We start from the raw sequence: 21,346 nt of genomic DNA, 5'->3' as shown, positions 1-21,346 counted from the left end.
GATATTGATGAACTATATTTGCTTGAATTTTTCCAACAGTTGATGAAGTATTTACAGGGCTCTTCAGAAGACTGTAAATTTATCAAAGTAACACATGGGCAACATCTAGGATAACAGTTCTACCATTCAAAGTACATATCCTAAAATAGTTTTACTTGACATTAATGTACATTGCATGCAATCAATGTAAAAGATCCCCCTAGAATGATTGCAAAGTTGGCCAGGGGCTTGAATATGAGTGGGGGGGGAGACATGAAATTACCGGGGTGGCCTTATGGGGGTGGAGCCTTAGCCAGACCTTTCTTACCTAACACCTGAGTTTGGATCCATCCATTGATGGGATGGAAACCTCATCCCACTGCTAGCTGTAAGGATGTTAAGTTTGTTTTTGTATATTGGGAAAATTAGGGAAAATGAGCTTAGGTTGTCTCAACCCAGTTCCTAGATACTTGTTCATAGCACAACATTGACTACCATTAAGCATAAATTGGCACTCAACTGACAATTTTATTGAGGTCATATAGGTGGCTGGAGTAGGAAATGAAATATGACACTGGTGGTTTGCTGAGGTTGGGGCAGAATAGAGGGAGTTTTATTAAACATCTGCTCTGGAAGCATTTTACAGTGATTGGGTGACAAAAGTGTTAAAGCATTCCACCAGCCAGCAATGAGAACCCCCACCATATAAAATTAATTATACAATTTAACAATGTATAAGGCATATGTTCCCCAAAGGATTTACAAATTTGTCCAGTACTTTTTTGAAAAGTATAAGAGATCCTGAATGGCAGGAAGAAATTGTAAGTAAAACAAAGATAATTTTGGAAATGCACAACAGGTTAATCAGCTTCTGAAATGTTGGTTCCGCACCCAGCATTATTTGTTTTTATTTACCCACATCTGCATTTTTCTTTTTTATCTCTATCATATATGAAGGATTTATAACACAGTTTCCTGATAGACACCCTTAATGCTGAATATTTCCTGTCATGTTACCTTTCCACACCTTGTTTGATAAAATTTAGGCCCTGAAATTACATTGTGGAATACCAGCTTAACATACCTGTCTGCAATTCCTCTCTCTGCTCTTTTAGCAGAGACATTGATGCATTTATTTATATGGGTAAACATCTCTCAAAAACAGCAGAGAGAAAAATTTCAGAAGAATGCAATTAGATGTTCATACACTTCAGCAGTAAGTTCTGGGCCACACTTTCCCTAGCAACTCTAGAGCATAGGAACATAGGAAAAGGAACATAGGGACAGGACTAGGCCCCGAGCCTGTTCCGGCATTCAATTAGATCACGGCCGATCTGTACCTTAACTCCATCTACCCACCTTGGTTCCGTAACCCTTAATATCTTTGCCTGACAAAAATCTATGAATCTCAGTTTTGAAATTTTCAATTGACCGAGCCTCAACAGCTTTTTGGGGAAAAAGTCCAGATTTCCACCACACTTTGTGTGAAGAAGTGCTTTCTGACATCACCCCTGAACAGCTTAGCTCTAATTTTAAGGTTATGCCCCCTTTGTTCTAGACTCCCCCACCAGAGGAAATAGTTTCTCTCTATCTACCCTATCAACTCCTTTAATCATCTTAAACACCTCAATTAGATCACCCCTTAATCTTCTACATTCAAGGAAATACAAGCCTAGTCTTTGCAACCTTTTTTTTCATAATTTAACCCTTTTAGCCCCGGTATCATTCTGGTGAATCTGAGCTGCACCCCCTCCAAGGCCAATATATCCATCCTGAGATGCGGTGCCCAGAACTGAACACAGTACTCCAGAGGGGGTCTAACCAGAGCTCTGTACAGCTGTACCATAACTTCCACCCCTTTGTATTCCAGCCCTCTTGAGATAAAGGCCAACATTTCATTAGCCTTTTAAATTATTTTTTGTATCTGTCCACTAGCTTTTAGTGATTACTGTACTTGGACCCCAAAATCTCTCTCCTCCTCTACAGCTCCTAGCTTCTCGACATTTAGAAAGTACTCTGATCTATCTTTTTTAAGTCTAAAGTGGATGACCTCACACTTTCTTACATTGAACTTCATTTGGCACAGTTTTGCCCACTCAGTGAATCTATCAATGTCCCTTTGCAACTTTCTGCTCCCATCTACAACTAATCTGGTGTCGTCAGAAAACTTAAGATATATGGCTCTCTATTCGTTAGCAAGCTTTCACTGAAGGAAATATATATGTGACAGCAATAAGATTTGAAGCTCCCAGTTTAGGACACATGGGTGTTAGCTACTTTATAGAACAAGTAATTTTTCCTTTACTAACATTCTCCTTTTACAGCTTGATTCCAGAAAATGTTTAAGACAGTAAAGTGATCTATTCCCAGCTTCAACAGAATATTAGATTACTAAAACAACGCATTGTTCACACTGAAGGCACAATGTTAGTAACGCACTATCATCCTGGAGCCATCTAAAATTTTGAAAAATGGGTAACATCAATTGCTGATCTTGCATGAATAAAGTTTATGGAAGTAAAGATCTCAACTTGCTCATATTTGTGGCAGTAAACCTCTTACTTTTTTTCCTATCAAGCCAGTCTTCCAGTTCTGAATATACTAACGATATGCTTTGCCAGGGAGCATCAAAGCGTCTTCGGAGGCGGCGCATCAGTTTCCAATACTGTCTCACCACTGCTAAAAGGGACTCTCCATGGTCTAGAGCCTGTAATTAAAGAGATGTGTTACCTTAAATTTCACATTAACAACTATTAACTGCTCTGCCACAAAACTAGTCACAGTAAATGACTGAAACATATCCTCTGTTTTAACCTTATAAGCTAATCAGAAAACATAAACTATAAGCTACCATACCTAATAGAAACGGATAACAAATTGTAAATCTTAATGGATTTATTGATGAGAAAGGCCAGCGGCAACAGATTTTTTCCAGTCACCTCACAGACTGACAGCTAGTAAACCATTTACTGTTAAGAATATTATGGAAATTTTATCAGGTGCACAGTACATCCTTTTTAGTAGCTACACTCAAATAACATCATTATAGTAAAGGATTTTCTTTCTTGCTCCAGTTTTCTCCCCTTCATTCCTGAGGGCAGTGAATCACGCTGGGGAGTCTAGTTCCACCGGCTCTAGGTACCTTCATGCCTCAGATATGATCTTAAACGGTGACTGTTGGTAGGCTATTCAACTGTTGTGACTCACAGTCAAGCCACATTCTACCCATCCCCAGCATCCATACACATGCCCTTTCCAGCAAGGGTCATTGGACAATGAGTACGAGTGGAAACAATGGTTGATTTTAATGAAGGGGTGTGAGGCAAGTCAGACTGCATCAAAGGCAGACTACCCTTACCTGACCTTATCCACAAAGTCGTATCTACAGGCAGAGACACACCTACCTTGGAAGATTGCCTTTGGAGTCTTCAAATCACTAGGGAGACAGTGACTGTCTCTTGGAATCTTACCACCTACCAACCCCCACCCCAAAGGCAGCACTGCCACTGGCTGTCATGGTCACCACAGCCCCGAACTTTTATGCTTCGGGCTGATTCCAAGCTTCCACAGGGTCATCAGCCTCAGTTAATCTACACTTCACACTATATCAAACAATTTCATCACTCTCCCATTGGGCAACAATGAGAGGGCTCTGCAGTTTATTCAACTGGCAGGATTCCCCAAAGTGTAATTGATGGCACATAAGTGGCCCTGCACACAGCCCCATTATTTTCATTAACTACAAGGAATTCCACTCTGTCAACATGCAGGTCATCTGTAACCACCAAAATAGGATCTTGCAAGTGAACGTTTCTCGGACAGAAATCATGACACAATTCACAGTATCAGGATTATGTGAAAAAGGCAGACAGCACGGATGGCTTCTAGGAAACCAAGGCTAGCTTCTTTAGTTCTAGCTCATGACACCATTTTGACAGCCATGAACAGCAGCTGAGCGCTGATAGTGAGGCCCATGAAGCCACCAGAATCATCATCGAGCACACAACACATTCATAGAATTCGTCCATTCTGGCTGTGCTAGCTCCCGGAAAGGGCTACCTAGTTAGCCTCTTTCCCTTACCCTTTTCAATTTTCCTTTTTTAAATATTTATCCATTCCCCTTTAAAAGCTATTATAGATTCTGCTTCCACCACTGTTTCTGGTAGGGTATTCCATATCCTAATCACGCTCCATGTAATAAAAAAAATCTCCTAAACTTTCCATTTGCTCTTTTGGTGATGATTTTTAATTTATGCCCTCCAGTTACTGACTCACTGACCAGAGGAAATAGTTCCTCCCAATTTACCTTATCAAAACCTCTCATAATTTTGAACATCTTAGAAAGAGCTGTTTTCTGATGACTTAACATGCAGCTTCAGTCGGGGTGTAACAGGGTGAGAGAAAACTTAGTGCCCTACATATTTTACCCACCTACTAAATATAGTGCAATGCTGGCTAGACTTATCTTGGCAGAGTGCTTAATGCTATTTTTCTATCTGCCTCCAGGTCCCCTGTATGTTGCAGACTATGTTTACCCTAAAGGCCACCTCCTGTCAAGCAACTGAAACATTCCCCTGGAAAGGGAGGGTACCCTGAAATTCCAAAGAGGGCAACACTCCTTTGCTGCACTTCTTTTATCAACACCTCCAAACATCCTTCGGAAATTGGAACAGATCTGCTCCTTCCTACAGTTATTTCTCTTTTTCTACTCAGCAACAATTCATGTGACCCTTTAAATAGCAGCTGTGCACAATTTCTCTCACTGTCCCCTCTTGCCCTGCTGATAGCAAACTCTCACAGGCGGGTCCAATCCCAGCCAAGAGCTTGTAGGCACAGATAACTAGTGCAACCTCAGAATCATAGAAAGTTATGGCAAAGCAGGAGGCCATTCGGCCCATCGAGTCCATGCCGGCCGAGAAAGAGCTATCCAGCTTAATCCCACTTTCCAGCAGTTGGTCCATAGCCCTGTAGGTTACGGCACATCAACTGCACATCCAAGTACTTTTTAAATGAGTTGAGGGTTTCTGCCTCTACCACCCTGTCAGGTGGTGAGTTCCAGACCCCCACCACCCTCTGGGTGAATTTTTTTTTCCTCAGCTCCCCTCTAATCCTTCTACCAATTACTTTAAATCCTGGTCACTAACCCCTCTGCTAAGGGAAATAGGTCCTCCCTATCCACTATATCTCGTCCCATCATAATTTTATAAACCTCAATTAAATCTCCCCTCAGCCTCCTTTGTTCCAAAGAAAACAACCAGCCTATCCAACCTTTTCTCATAACTAAAATTCTCCAGCCCTGGCAACCTCCTCGTAAATCTCCTCTGTACCCTCTCTAGTGCAATCACATCTTTCCTGTAATGTGGTGACCAGAACTGGAAGCAGTGCTCAAGTTCTGGCCTAAACAACGTTTTATACAACTCCCTGCTCTTATATTCTATGCCTCGGTTAATAAAGGAAATTATTCCATATGCCTTTTTAACCACCTTATCTACCAGTCCTGCTACCTTCAGGGATCTGTGGACATGCACTCCAAGGTCCCTTTGTTCCACCTCAGTATCCTCCCATTTATCGTAAAAAATCCCGTGAGGTCTCAGTGAGCACAACGCTTGCTACAGTTTTACAGCATCAGTTTCTTTCCAAAACAGAAATGCTATTTTTAAATCTGTGGATTGGGGCTATGAGAAGTGATCAAGTTTTTATTTTATTTTGTGGATTAAAGCAATGGCCCATAAGGCAGTGAGTAGCAAATCAGGAAAGCCCCAAGTTTGACCCCCAATCTATACTGAGTTAGTTGATCTCAACCGAGACACTGTTATCAACTGCTACAATTGGCCTCAATGCCCCTATGTTCAGGAAGAGAAAATTGCCCAGGGCTCCTGCTTCTAATAGCCATTCAGTGACTCCTGTTGGAATTTCACATGTTTCGACATAGAATCATGGTATAGAATCATACAGCACAGAAGGAGGCCATTCAGCCCATCGTGCCTGTGTTGGCTCTTTGACAATTATTCCCACTCGCCCGTCTTTCCCCTTAGCCCTGCAAATTTTTCCTTTTTAAGTATATCATCCAATTCTCTTTTGAAAGTTACTATTGAATCTGCTTTCACCACCCTTTCAGGCAGTAGATTTCGTAACAACTCGCTGCTTAAAAAAAATTCTCCTCATCTCGCCTCTGGTTCTTTTGCCAATTATCTTATATCTGTGTCCTATGGTTACTCCTGCCAGTGGAAGCAGTTTCTCCCTATCTGCTCTACCTCACATCTGGTGAGAACAAAATAGGACTTGGCTGCAATGTCTCTTTACATTTGAATTATTTGTTGACACACAGCCATAAGGAATGACTCCCTGGGCGAGGTATTGGAGAGTGTCCTGTGGAACCTTACTCCAGCAAGAAGTCAATGCATTCAGGAAGGGCAGAGGAGGAATGAAAATTGGAAAAAGGAGGAATGAAAATTGGAAAAAGGAGGAAGAAAAATGTCAACTTAATTTTTAGTTTTTTAAAACATAGAAACTGCCTGCAAATGAAGGTAAATATGGAAGATATATACTTTTATTTTTATTAATAACAGGCACTTTAGCATGTACATAAACCAGGGCTGGAAAAGAAATACCTGAACTTAGTCATGTGCATATTATTGCTGAAATGCTTTTAAAGCTGAGAATCGTAGTTGTGGTTGACATTTTTCAAAAATGTTCTATCTCCTAACATAACAGTTAACGCTATGGAAAACCCAATAGCCAGGATTGTCTGCAAGGGCACAATCCCTGCTGGAAGTCTGGCACACAGGAATTCAGCCCACCCAACTTGATGAGCATTGACTCTGCTGTAATTTCCAGTGTCAGCTTCATTTGAAGAATGCAGACGAGCTCCAGGCATTGGAAAGGCCTCTGATAGGGAGTTTGCCTGTTTGGGGACAGGCACTAGTGCGCTGCTGCAGGCCATTAAAGGGGTAGGCCTCATCAGGAGACTTTTTGCCAGTGACCACAACAAATAATCGGTTTCATACAATATCTGAAATGTCTGCTGCAGGGCACAGAGTCACCCAATTTGCCAGTGCAGTTGCAAAAGTGCTCTTGCAGGAGGTTAGGGACAGGATGGAGGCCCTCTGTGAACAGGAGAGTCAGAGGGCACCAATGGGGGCAGCACAGGGCCGTTGGAGGGTAATTGTTCTGGGTTGTCAATATGAATTCTACCTCTCAGTGCAAGAAGTTTAATAACCTTCATGTCAGGCAATGAAAGAAGAATCAGCCACACATTCTAAGAATCTATGGCCACATGACTCCTTAGAACGTGGGAAATACTGCCACTTGGTAAATTGCAATGTCCTGTCAGGTTGCAGCCATTTGTCTGTGGGGAAACTGCTGAAATTGCTAGCTGTAGAAAGCAATACATCTGTGACCTGCTTGATGCATCTGTGCAGTTGTTGGCTTATATTGCAGATGTAAATGGTGGCAGCCTAGAATGACCCCATGTAGCATAGATGCTAAAGATGGTGGTGACTTTAACAGCCACTGGCAGAGAGGTACATGTGGTATGGGGAACTGCTGGCTTGTTTGCGACATTACACGGTGACAGCCTCCTTTATAAGGTGAAACCTCTGCAGGCAGTGCTTCTCGGTCAAATGCAGGTGAGCTCACCTCTGCCTGTGAGGATATCGGCAGGTGGGTGAAACGTGCCCGTGGTGCAGCCTTATCAGCCTGGCCCCTGTCTGTTTCCCCATCTCATCTTATTCCAAGATAGAGGGGAATCCCCAATAGGAAACCCATTGAGCCCTCTCTGAAAAGGCTTTGTAGGTAAATGACATAACAGGTGGCAACAGTTAAAAACAAACACAATAATAAGGTTTCAACAGCAACAGCAACTGAAAAAGCTTGTCCTTTTAAATTTATTTCTGTCTTTAGGGCAGTACTGAGTAACGTGGACTCAATTTTACATTGACTGGATTAAGACTCAGTATAAATGAGGTAGGAATGATAGGAAATGGGACATCACCACATCATTACTTCCTTATTTACATGCATTTTCCCGAATATGAGCAGGTGCTTCCGCTAGAAAGGACAGCAAAAATTTCAGCGACCACTAAAGTTGGTGGGGATTCTAGCGTGGCATAGCCCCACCCCATTTCTCAACCCGCCACCTACCACCTGATTAACACCCCAAAATTGGGAAGAACGTGGCAGCAAATCTACGTTAATGTACAGGAGCTTTGTAATGCTAGTAATGATATAATTAAGGAGTTTTATTTTCCAGCCTTGGTATATGTATGTACTATAGTGCCTGCCATGCATATTTATATTTGCATTCATCCTATGCATTCATTCAGCCTTCGTTAAAAGGCTGTTTTCATTTTCCAGGAGATTGTTTTGCTTTTGACAAACTAAAATGTTTTATTACGTAAAAGTAACTGTGAAGAACACTAGTAGATTAAGATATAAATTCATAAATAATTTTAATGTGTCATTACACTGTTTATATAACTGGTAATTGATATTTTAAAAAAAATAAATCACATGGCACAACATGAAATAATAATTTTATAACTAAAACTATGCAGTGCAATTAAGAATAAATCTTAATAGCTCACTTTTTAAAAAAGTACTTAATCATCTTATCATTCTGAATTAGAATTTTATGTTTTGTTAATGCTATCAGACAAGTAGATTTTTACAACGTTTCTAGAAATACTTGTGCCCAAAGCAAAAGATTGTCATCAGTGAGTTGTATAAGCGAAATTATGTGAAGATGTTTCAGTTGGAATCAAGTATCGCAAAATTCAAAAGTTTGCTTGAAATCCCCTTTTATACTTAATTGCAGTGCGAGAATTTTTAACTAACCCCACAACTGACAAGTTAGGTGTTTAATCTGTCTCACAGGATGTCTGACTTTAGATATTTTTTTGTATTTGATATTTTGAAGTAATCATGAGTCTAATATGCAGAAGAGTTTCGTTGTACGGATTATTTTTCATGATTTCAATTTTTTTCATCCTTGTCTTCAATTGTTAGAGAAGTACAATTAATTCAGCAAATTGAGTGAGTCTTATATACTACTTTTTTATTGTGGGAATGATTTTATTTCAAGCAGTTGTACAATGTGTTAACACTAATGGTCTTCTGGAATTCAGCCCATTTAAGTTGTTGGGTGGAAATCAGAGAATTAGCGGCAGCACAAATAGTAGAGATCATGGCTTTTGTTTTCTAGCTGTTCCCCAAGATCAGGACAAAATTCTGTTCAGGTAGCAATATGAAAAGTTTGTTGCTGGTATATTTGGCCCATGGTTAGAATATTCAGTGCTATGACCCATGGGCATTTGGGGCATGAGATTTACTTGAACCCGGAAGAGAACGGGTGGGTAGATTTTCGCGTGGGAAACCCGGAAATGAAGTGAGGACTCCAGAATCTGCCATCGCAACTCAATTGAAGGCAATCATTTTTGCTTCCGGGTTTCGCATCTCCAAACTGCGCAGCGGGCGTACATTACCCAAATGACGCAATCTGAAGTCCACTATTTAAAGGACCAATGCAAAAATGGATTTTGGAGGAGAATGGAGAAAGTGAAGCCATGGAGTCCAAGAGAGCAAAGGCAGTATTCAGGTTCTCCAATGCTTCACTTGAAGTACTGCTGGGTGCAATGAGAACCAGGACGGAGCTAATTTACCCAAGTGAAGGGAAGAAGAAACCTGGTTCTGCCACCAAGAAGGCTTGGCTAGACGCGAGCAGCAGGAGCATGGTGCCCAGGTCTTGGCTGCAGTGTAGGAAGCGGTTTAATGACTTAACCAGGTCAGGAAAAGTGAGTACAGTTGCTGATTCACCCACATCCTGTGTTGTACAACACCCCCTCTCACTCTGTCTTGGCAAGCCTATTCCATCACATCACTCCTCACACCCACTTAAGTTTCAGCAGCAACCATCCTTCATTTTCTGTGCACTTCCTCACCTCCCCATTTACGCACCCATCACTGCCACTTGTCCTAATCCTTATGCAATATGATGCATTTGTCCGATAGGCATGACCACGGCCATGCAGGAGGTGTCTGCTGCTTTCAATAGGATGACAGATACCCTATCCGTGGCCTTTCAACGCAACAATGATCTGCACCAAGCTGCTGTCCAGCAGAGTGGTGGGAGTGATGTGGCACTGGCTTGGGAAAGGGATGATGACGAAAGGGGACATGGAAGTGGGAACTCCACTCAAAGTGCTCCCACGTCTCACCTGTTTCACCTCCCTCTTCAACCAGTACCCAAAATGCTGTCTCCTCCCCCAAAGGCCAAGTCTGCCCCCATACAGGTGGAGCTGGAACAGTCTTTGGCAGGGCCTTCAGGGATTCCAAAACCCAGAGGTCATGGGCCAAAAGCATCTCAGCAGTCAGGGCAGGGATCTGAGCAGCCTACCTCTATCTCTGCTGAAGCCACAGGGATGCACCACATAGAAGCAGTAGGAAGTGTAAGTTCAAGCAATTGTAGTTCACGAAGAGTATGCACAAGGATGTTTGAAGAAATGTTATGATGTTACGTCTCCTTTTTTTTATATTGGTGCATTAAACGTATTGATTAGCACCACTTTCACGTCTTGGCCATTACTGCGTCCCGAGTATTAAGTCGTCCTTTTATTTGCTTTATGCTTCATTTGCCAATACATGACAGTACCCATTGAGCGGATGTGAAATATGTGCTTGCGTGGTTGAAGGACTGTTTTGCGCAATGGTGGAGGGTGGTTGGTGGTGGTTGACCCAGCCGGTCTGAATCTCTCTTTTACCACTGTTATTAAGAGAACCTGGGAGAGATTAGCGCATCCCTGGCAGCAATGTGTGCGGCTGGTCTCGTGATGACTGCCCCATCATCATATTCCTCCTTCTCGTCCTCCTTCTCATCCTCCTCTTCCTCTTCTTCAATGCTGTTGCCAACAGAGGATGATTGACGAGTGCCTTCATCCTCCTCCATCCGTAAACCTCTCTACTGCACTATGTTGTGCAGGACGCAGCACATCAAATTATTCTGGACACCCTCGCTGGCAAGTACTGAAGGGCACCTCCAGACCTACCCAGGCACCTGAAGTGCACCTTCACCATGCCTATGGCTTACTGACTGACACACCTGGTGGTCACATGGCTCTGGTTGTATCGCTCTTGTGCCTCGTTGGTGGGGTTCTTCACAGGTGTCATGAGCCAAGATTGCAGGGGATATCCCTTGTCTCCAACGAGCCAGCCCGTACCTCTGTCTCCTGTTCGGAAGAGGTTTGGAATGTTGGACTGGCGTAAAATGAACACATCATGACAGCTGCCAGGGAATCTGGAGCACACCTGCATAAATCACTTCTTGTGGTTGCACGCAAACTGTGCACTGATGTAGTGATAGCCTTTTCGGTTTATGATGACTCTGGATCATGTGGTGGTCCTCGGATTGCCACGTGCATGCAATCGATTGTGCCCTGCATCCGTGGGAAGCCAGCCAGAGAGGTGAAACCCACTGTCCGTTCATTCTGGCTGTTGTTGTCGCAGGGGCAGTTCACATAATCGGATGCCCTGGCAAACAAGCCACCCGTCACCTGCCTTATACACTTATGTGCAGAAAACTGACACACTCTGGAGATGTCACCAGTGGTGCCCAGGAAGGATCCAGAGGCAAAGAAATTGACAGCAGTGGTTACTTTTACTGTGACAGGCAATGTGTGGCTACCAGGTCCAGTGGGGAGCAACTCTTCCTCAAGGAGGCTGCAGATGTCTGTGACCACCTGCCAACGCAATCTGAGCCTGCAGAGGCACTGTTCCTCAGAGAGGTCCAGGAAGCTCAGCTTCTGCCTGTACACTTTCTCACATGGGAAGTGCCTCCTGCGACCTCGGCCCCTCTGTTGCTCCTATGTCTGCTGTTCTCCAGATCTTGGTTGAGCACCTTTCTCTCGTTCACCTGCAGATCCCAACACAGCACGACTTAATTGCTGTGCAAGGTCATTTTCCTCCTCCTTAAATGTCCTCTGGAATACATCCATTGCGCCCCCTATCCTGATCTTGTCAATATGAGAGACTCCAAAGTTTTGCTAAAGGTGTCACAACACAAGAACGTTTTTTTTATTTGTTCATGGGATTTGGGCGTCGCTGGCAAGGCCAGCATTTACTGTCCATCCCTAATTGCCCTTGAGAAGGTGATGGTGAGCCGCCTTCTTGAACCGCTGCAGTCCATGTGGTGAAGGTTCTCCCACAGTGCTGTTAGGAAGGGAGTTCCAGGATTTTGACCCAGCGACGATTAAGGAACGGCGATATATTTCCAAGTCGGGATGGTGTGTGACTTGGAGGGGAACGTGCAGGTGGTGTTGTTCCCATGCACCTGCTGCGCTTGTCCTTCTAGATGGTAGAGGTCGCGGGTTTGGGAGGTGCTGTCGAAAAAGCCGTGGCAAGTTGCTGCAGTGCATCCTGTGGATGGTACACACTGCAGCCACAGTGCGCCAGTGGTGAAGGGAGTGAATGTTTAGGGTGGTGGATAGGGTGCTAATCAAGCGGGCTTCTTTGTCCTAGATGGTGTCGAGCTTCTTGAGTGTTGTTGGAGCAGCACTCATCCAGGCAAGTGGAGAGTATTCCATCACACTCCTGACTTGTGCCTTGTAGATGGTGGAAAGGCTTTGGGGAGTCAGGAGGTGAGTCACTCGCCGCAGAATACCCAGCCTCTGACCTGCTCTTGTAGCCACAGTATTTGTTTGGCTGGTCCAGTTAAGTTTCTGGTCAATGGTGACCCCCAGGATGTTGATGGTGGGGGATTCGGTGATGGTAATGCTGTTGAATGTCAAGGGCAGGTGGTTAGACTCTCTCTTGTTGGAGATGGTCATTGCTTGGTACTTGTCTGGCGCGAGTCTCAGTCTCAACACAAGAACTCTCAGCAAAACATTTGCCTGAGGGAACTGACAGACCAGCTGCAATACCTGAGCTTTTATTGAGATGGGTCAATCACAGGTTTAAAAGCCCAAATCAACTTCGGCTGAATCTCACCTCCATTTCAACGGCGAGATTCAGGAGTCCTGGGGAACCCGTGTAGTCAACGTTAAATTTGTTTATCTTTAAGAATCAATTTTTAAAAATCTACCTCAACTATCTTAATTGACGTATTAACTACCCGCTCGCCGGCAGTATTTGGGGACGCGACTTCCGGGCTTCAGCTGCGCGCGTGCATTCAAATGTGCCCACATTAAATCCGGAAGTGGACGCCTTGGAGCCGGGTTGTGGTCGCACTACAAAAATTAAAGGATTTTCACTACCTACCCACCCCCAAGCCACCCGTTCTTGGGGGTTAAAATTCCCCCCTTTTTTGCCGACAGTAGCACTGCACCTCCATTGGCTTGGGGGAAAAGCACCAGGGGCGTCAAATCACTATTTGACCAAACCAAACATGTGCGTTATAATAGACTGTACTTGTGTATGTGGTTATATATGTGCCTTGTGTTGGGATAGGCGTAAAGGAATAATAAGCCTTGGCCTTGGTTCCTGCCTCGTAGTCAGTAGAACTAAATAAACCAAACAGCTGAGACTGGCTTACGATGAAGCAATCATTTAATGAACATTAGAATTTGGTAGTCACCACAAGAATAATTTTCTGGGTATTAGAGATTGTCTGCACTTTGAGGGAATGGTATCTCACTGGTTTGACTGACAGTGCGTGTACCTCCATGTGGATATAATCAATCATGCCAGTGCTCTAGAAAGCTAGCAATGGGTTTCTCTGCACTTTGGAAGAAACAAATTCATCAGCGAGCCGTCTGAAATACTCCATCAGTCACATATTGAATCAACATGGACAAGATGCTTTGATCAATGCTGGTGTAATCTCCTAGTGCCTGGAAAGGCCAGTCACCACAAAAATTAATGACGCTTATCACATTAACAGCCACGGACAGAGCTATTAGAGTTACCGAGGATCCCTCTAAGTCTGGATCCAGCAATCCAGATGTCTCTGTACTTATCTCTCTAGTGGACATAAATATTCCTGATTATGCACTGCATTAAAGCCATTTAAATTTCTTTCCACATTGCTTTTGGAAATAAACAAGTGCAAACTCTTCCTCCATTTTAGGTCCATTCAGTCTTTCTTCCAGATAAGATCTTCTCCTTGCTGCCCTCCTCTTGTGTGCCTGTATTTCCCATTTTTCCTGCTCCTCATCAGACAGCTTAATCACTGTTGCAACTGGTGTAAACAGCAATCTTGACATTTTGCGACAACATTTTTAGTTTGGTGGGGTTGCTGAAACCTAAGGCGACTGTGACTTACATCTCTGGTGCTGTATGTTATTTCAAAGATCAAAATATGCAGTGTTTTTATTTCAAAATATACAGCTACTTGAGGTAATTAGATCTACCCCCAATAATTGCCTAAATTGGGGGACTTTAGTTCACTCCCAATAATCATTTAGTCCTGTATTAAATATTTTAGAATGCGTTAGCACCAGTCAAAGCAACCGTAACCCATGATTTTCCAATGGTCACTGCCAATTTTGGCACTAATCAGGTGGGTCGAAGCAGATAATGGAACACAGATTCATATGGTGGATAGTGGAAGTAAGATCTTAATGGCAGATCTCCGACTATTTTATCACTTCCTCCAATAACCATCATTTCCAATGGTTGGAAGAAGCACCTATCCATTTTTGGGCAGCTGCATGTAAATGAGGCAATAATGACACAGTGATATCTTATGGCCCATTTTCCATCATTTCGGTCTCATTTGCACTGATTCACATTCACATCCATTTCATATGGACGTCCAGGGTTGCTGAGCACCATGGAGAAGATGGAAAAGAATTTAAAAGGCCTGGATTTGACATTAATAGGTGTAGTTAAAGGCTCATTTTTCGGTCATTTTTGTGTCTTTTTGTTTATTTGCTGTTGTCTATTACTTTATCTTCTACTTTGTGTCATTTGCTGAGTGACTGCCTTTCAGACAGAACATAATGCCTTTCCCATTGGTAATTCCCTTCTATCTTTGCTTCTTAGAAGAAGAAGAGGAACACTGGAAGGATGCCAGGGTAGTGAGGCTGTGCCAGAGGTGCATGGCACCCACCCGCTAGTAACCTCACGCCATAGTATTCAGGCAGTGGAAATCTTACCTGCTCTTGACCCAGGGGCTGTGCCTGTAGATTCTTGGCTTTTTAAAGGAAGTTGTCAAAGCGCAATATCACTTGTTGCAAGCAAACTTACTGTCCACCTTCAATGCAGGCTTCACTCAGTCAGTGTCTGCTAAAGTCACAATTGACCTCAACTTCTTTGCCACTGAGGACATTTATAACAAAACTGTCCACATTTGTATCAAGCGAGTCATAAATGCATTGCTCTCTGGAGAGAGCAAGTTCATCAGCTTCCCCGTGGACAACTGTTGACAACAAAATGGGGCAATGTAATTCTATCAAGTGGCAGGATTTCCGAAGACCATATGGAATCATTGATTACACACACATGGCCATATGTGTGCCCTTGCTCAATGTCATGACCTACGACTTTGACATGTTGAACATGTGCTTCAAATGACTGGGGATTTCCTGCAATATAGTCCACCTACGATTTCAAAAATCTTGGTGGTGTGCACTTTGCCTTATAAAATGGACTCCTCCCAGGAGAATGAAGGCCACCATGGACAGCAAAGGCATCCAGCAAGAGGAGCAGAAACATCAGCTTGAGGAGGATACAGAGGATAACTCATTGCCAGCAAGGGACATAAGAACATAAGAAATAGGAGCAGGTGTAGGCCATATGGCCCCTCGAGCCTGCTCCATCATTCAATAAGATCACAGCTGATCTTCGAACTCAACTCCACTTTCCCGCCCGATCCCCATATCCCTTGATTCACTTGGAATCCAAAATGCTATCAATCTCGATCTTGAATATACTCAGCAACTGAGCATCCACAGCCCTCTGGGGTAGAGAATTCTGAAGATTCACAACCTTCTGAGTGAAGAAATTCCTCCTCATCTCAGTCCTAAATGGCCAACCTCTTATCCTGAGACTATGCCCCCTAGTTCTAGACTCTCCAGCCAGGGGAAGCAGCCTCTCAGCAACTACCCTGTCAGGCCCTCTCAGAATCTTATATGTTTCAATGAGATCAACTCTGATTCTTCTAAAATCCAGAGGGTATAGGCACATTCTACACAATATCTCCTCATAGGACAACCCTCTCATCCCAGCAATCAGTCTAGTGAACCTTCAATGCACCGCCTCTAAGGCAAGTATATCCTTCCTTAGGTAAGGAAACCAAAAATGCACACAGTACTCCCGGTGTGGTCTCACCAAAGCCCTGTACAATTGCAGCAAGACTTCCTTACTCTTGCTCTCCAACCTTCTTGCAATAAAGGCCAACATGTAATTTGCCTTCCTAATTGCTTGCTGTACCTGCATGTTAACTTTCTGTGTTTCGTGGACAAAGACACCCAAATCTCTCTGGACACCAACATTTAATAGTTTCTCACCATTTAAAAAATATTCTGTTTTTCTATTCTTCCTTCCAAGGTGAATAACCTCACATTTCCCCACATTATACACCATCTGCCACCACCTTGCCCACTCACTTAACCTGTCTTATCCCTTTGTAGACTCATTGTGTCCTCCTCACAGCTTACTTTCCCACTTAGCTTTGTATCATCAGTAAACTTGGATACATTACACTCGGTCCCTTCATCTAAGTCATTAATATAGATTGTAAATAGTTGAGGCCCCAGCACTGATCCTTGCGGCACCCCACTAGTTACAGCCTGCCAACCTGAAAATGACCCGTTCATTCCTACTCTCTGTTTTCTGTCCGCTAACCAATCCTCTACTCATGCTAATATATTACCCCCAACCTCATGAGCTCTTATCTTGTGTAACAACCTTTTGTGTGGCACCTTATCGAATGCCTTTTGAAAATGCAAATATACTACATTCACTGGTCTCCCTTTATCTACCTTGCTAGTTATATTCTCAAAAAACTCCAGTAGATTTGTCAAACACAATTTCCCTTTCATAAAACCATAAAACACATTCGTGCAAGTCTGATACAAGTGACCTTCTCTTGACTACCACATCTGGCAATTACATGAATAATCCTATGTACACCTTCCTGCCAGAAATATGGAATCATAGAATGGTTACAGCACAGAAGGGGGCCATTCAGCCCGTCAAGCCCGTGTCGGCTCTCTGCAAGAGCAATCCAGCTCGTCCCACTCACCCGCCCTTTCCCCGTAGCCATGCAAAATCATTTTCCATTAAGATTTCCTGATAAATCCAACTTTTTTCTACTTTGGGGAATGGTTGACACAGTGTGTTAGCAAACTGTTCTTTACGTCTGAGACTTAGGTTTGAATCTACCACTGATGGATGGGATGACAGGTAGCCCTATCATCTGGTTGTAAAGATACCACATGAAATAAGTATGAGCAGTTTCAAACCACAACCCGAAGCAGGCCACAATGTCACACAAATTGCTACTAAATTGGCAATCTCACTCAGAGAGAGCGATAAGATATTTGATATTATCTGAGGGGTTCTATTCACAACCCCTGAGATAATGAACCAGTCAGTGCCCGCATGTAGCAAGACTTGGACAACATCCAGGCTTGGACTGATAAGTGGCAAGTAACATTTGTGCCAGACAAGTGTCAGGCAATGACCATCTCCAACAAGAGAGAGTCTAACACCTTCCCTTGACATTCATAAGAACATAAGCAATAGGAGCAGGAATGGGCCATATGTGCCTCGAGCCTGCTCCACCATTCAATCAGATCATGGCTGATCTTAGACCTCAACTCCACTTTCCCTCCCGATCCCCATATCCCTTGATTCCCCTAGAGTCCAAAAATCTATCCATCTCAGCCTTGAATACATTCAATGACTCAGCATCCACAGACCTCTGGGGTAGAGAATTCCAAAGATTCACAACCCTCTGCCTGAAGAAATTCCTCCTCATCTCAGTCTTAAATGGCTGATCCCTTATCCTTAAATTATGCACCCTAGTTCTTGACTCTCTAGCCAAGGGAAACAATCTCTCAGCCTCTACCCTGTCAAGCCCCCTTATAACCTTATATGTTTCAATGAGATCACCTCTCATTCTTCTAAACTCCAGAGAGTATAAGCCCATTCTACTCAACCACTCCTCATGGGACAACCCTCTCATCCCAGTAATTAATCAAGTGAACCTTCGTTGCACAGCCTCTAAGTATATCCTTCCTTAGATAAGGAGAACAAAACTGTACACAGTATTCCAGGTGAGATCTCACTAAAGCCCTCTACAACTGTCGTAAGACTTCCCTACTCTTGTACTCCAACCCCCTTACAATAAAGGCCAACATGCCATTTGCTTTCCTAATTGCTTGCTGAACCTGCATACTAACTTTTTGAGTTTCTTGTACGAGGACACTCAAGTCTCTCTGAACACCAACATTGAATAGTTTCTCAGCATTTAAAAAATATTCTGTTTTTCTATTCTTCCACCAAAGTGAATAGCCTCACATTTCCCCACATTTTACTCCATCAGCCATCTTCTTGCCCACTCACTTAACCTGTCTATATCCCTTTGCAGATTGTTTGTGCCCTCCTCACAGCTTACTTTCCCACCTAGCTTTGTATCATCAGCAAACTTAGATACATTACACTCGGTCCCTTCATCTATGTATTTAATATAGATTGTAAATAGCTGAGGCCCAAGCACCGATCCTTGCAGCACCCCACTAGTTACAGCCTGCAAACCAGAAAATGACCCGTTTATCCCTTCTCTGTGTTCTGTCCTTTAACCAATCCTCTATCCATGCTAATGTATCACCCCAACCCCATGAGCCCTTACCTTGTGTAACAACCTTTTATGTGGCACCTTATCGAATACCTTTTGAAAATCCAAATATACTACATCCACTGGTTCCCTTTTATCCACCTTACTAGTTACATCCTCAAAAAACTAATAAATTTGTCAAACACGATTTCCCTTTCATAAAACCATGTTGATTCTGCCTAATCATATTATGATTTTCTAAGTGCCCTGTTACCACTTTCTTAATAATGGATTCCAGCATTTTCCTGATGACCGATGTCAGGCCAACTGTAGTTTCCCGTTTTCTCTCTCCTTCCCTTCTTGAATGGTGGGGTAACATTTGCTACCTTCCAGTCCACTGGGACTGTTCCACAATATAGAGAATTTTGGAAGATCATAACCAATACATCCACCATCTCTGCAGCCACCTCTTTTAGAACCCTCGGATGTAGGCCATCAGGTCCAGGGGATTTGTTGGCTTTGAGTCCCATTAGTTTGTCCAGTACTTTTTCTTCAGTGATATAAATTGTTAATTATTAATTAATCACTCTCATTTGCCCCTTTGTTCCCCACTATTTTTGGTATGCCTTTTGTGTCTTCTACTGTGAAGACAGATACAAAATATTTGTTTAACTCATCTGCCATTTCCTGATTTCCCATTATAATTTCTCCTGTCTCAGCCTCTAAGGGACTAACGTTTACTTTTGCTACTCTCTTCCTTTTTACATACTTGTAGAAGCTCTTACAATCCGTTTTTATATTTCTTGCTAGTTTACTTTCACATTCTATTTTCTCCCGTTCTATCAATTTTTTCGTCGTTCTTTGTTGGTTTCTAAAACTCTCTCAATCCCCAGGCTTATTACTCTTCTTGGCAAAATTATTGGCCTCTTCTTTCAATTTAATACTCTCCTTAACTTCTTCAGTTAGCCATGGGTGGATCACTTTTCCCATGGAATTTTTATTTCTCAATGGAATGTATATTTGTTGAGAATATTGAAATATTTCTTTAAATGTTTGTCATTGCTTTTCAACTGTCAAACCCTTTAATTTAATTTCCCAATCTACGTTTGACAACTCGCCCCTCATACCTATGTAATTGGCGTTATTTAAGTTTAAGACTCTAGTTTCTGACTTAAGTACGTTACTTTCAATCTCAATGTGAAATTCTATCATATTATGATCACTCTTCCCCAGAGGTTCGTTTGCTGTGAGATTACTAATTAACCCTCATTTCTTAATCTCAAGATCTAAAATAGCCTGTTCCCTGGTTGGTTCCATGACGTATTGCTCTAGGAAACCGTCTCGAATACATTCCATGAACTCGTCTTCCAAACTATTTTTGCCAACTTGATTCGCCCAGACTATATGCAGAGGTGAGAGTGACTGCCCTTGACATCAAGGCAGCATTTGACCGAGTGTGGCACCAAGGAACCCTAGTAAAATTGAAGGGGGAAAACTCTCCAGTGGCTGGAGTCATATATAGCACAAAGGAAGGTGGTAGTGGTTGTTGGAGGCCAATCATCTCAGCCCCAGGGCATTGCTGCAGGAGTTCCTGAGGGTAGTGTCCTAGGCCCAACCATCTTCAGCTGCTTCATCAATGACCTTCCCTCCATCATAAGGTCAGAAATGGGATGTTCGCTGATGATTGCACAGTGTTCAGTTCCATTCGCAACCCCTCAAATAATGAAGCAGTCCGTGCCCGCATGCAGCAAGACCTGGACAACATCCAGGCTTGGGCTCATCAGTGGCAAGTAACATTCGCGCTAGACAAGTGCCAGGCAATGACCATCTCCAACAAGAGAGAGTCTAACCACCTCCCCTTGACATTCAACAGCATTACAATCACCGAATCCCCCACCATCAGCATTCTGGGGGTCACCATTGACCAGAAACTGAATTGGACCAGCCATATAAATACTGTGGCTACGAGAGCAGATCAGAGGCTGGGTATTCTGCGGCGAGTGACTCACCTCCAGACTCCCCAAAGCCTTTCCACTATCTACAAGGCACAAGTCAGGAGTGTGATAGAATATTCTCCACTTGCCTGGATGAGTGCAGCTCCAACAACACTCAACAAGCTCGACACCATCCAGGACAAAGCAGCCCGCTTGATTGGCACCCCATCCACCACCCTAAACATTCACTCTCATCACCACCGGCGCACTGTGGCTGCAGTGTGCACCATCCACAGGATGCACTGCAGCAACTCGCCAAGGCTTCTTCGACAGCGCCTCACAAACCCGCGACCTCTACCATCTAGGACAAGAGCAGCAGGTACATGGGAACAACACCACCTGCACGTTCCCCTCCAAGTCACACACCATCCCGACTTGGAAATATATCGCCGTTCCTTCATCGTCGCTGGGTCAAAATCCTGGAACTCCCTTCCTAACAGCACTGTGGGAGAACCTTCGCCACACGGACTGCAGCGGTTCAAGAAGGCGGCTCACCACCACCTTCTCAAGGGCAATTAGGGATGGGCAATAAATGCCGGCCTCGCCAGCGACGCCCACATCCCATGAACAAATAAAAAAAATTAAAATTAAAGTCCCCCACGATGACTGTATTTCCTTTCTTACAAGCTCCTATTATTTCATAATTAATACTCTGTCCAAC

The sequence above is a fragment of the Heptranchias perlo genome, chromosome 1 (genome assembly GCF_035084215.1).
Source record: "Heptranchias perlo isolate sHepPer1 chromosome 1, sHepPer1.hap1, whole genome shotgun sequence".
Lineage (NCBI taxonomy): Eukaryota > Metazoa > Chordata > Chondrichthyes > Hexanchiformes > Hexanchidae > Heptranchias > Heptranchias perlo.
The sequence above is the reverse complement of the archived record's forward strand: the minus strand, read 5'-3'. Positions refer to the sequence as shown.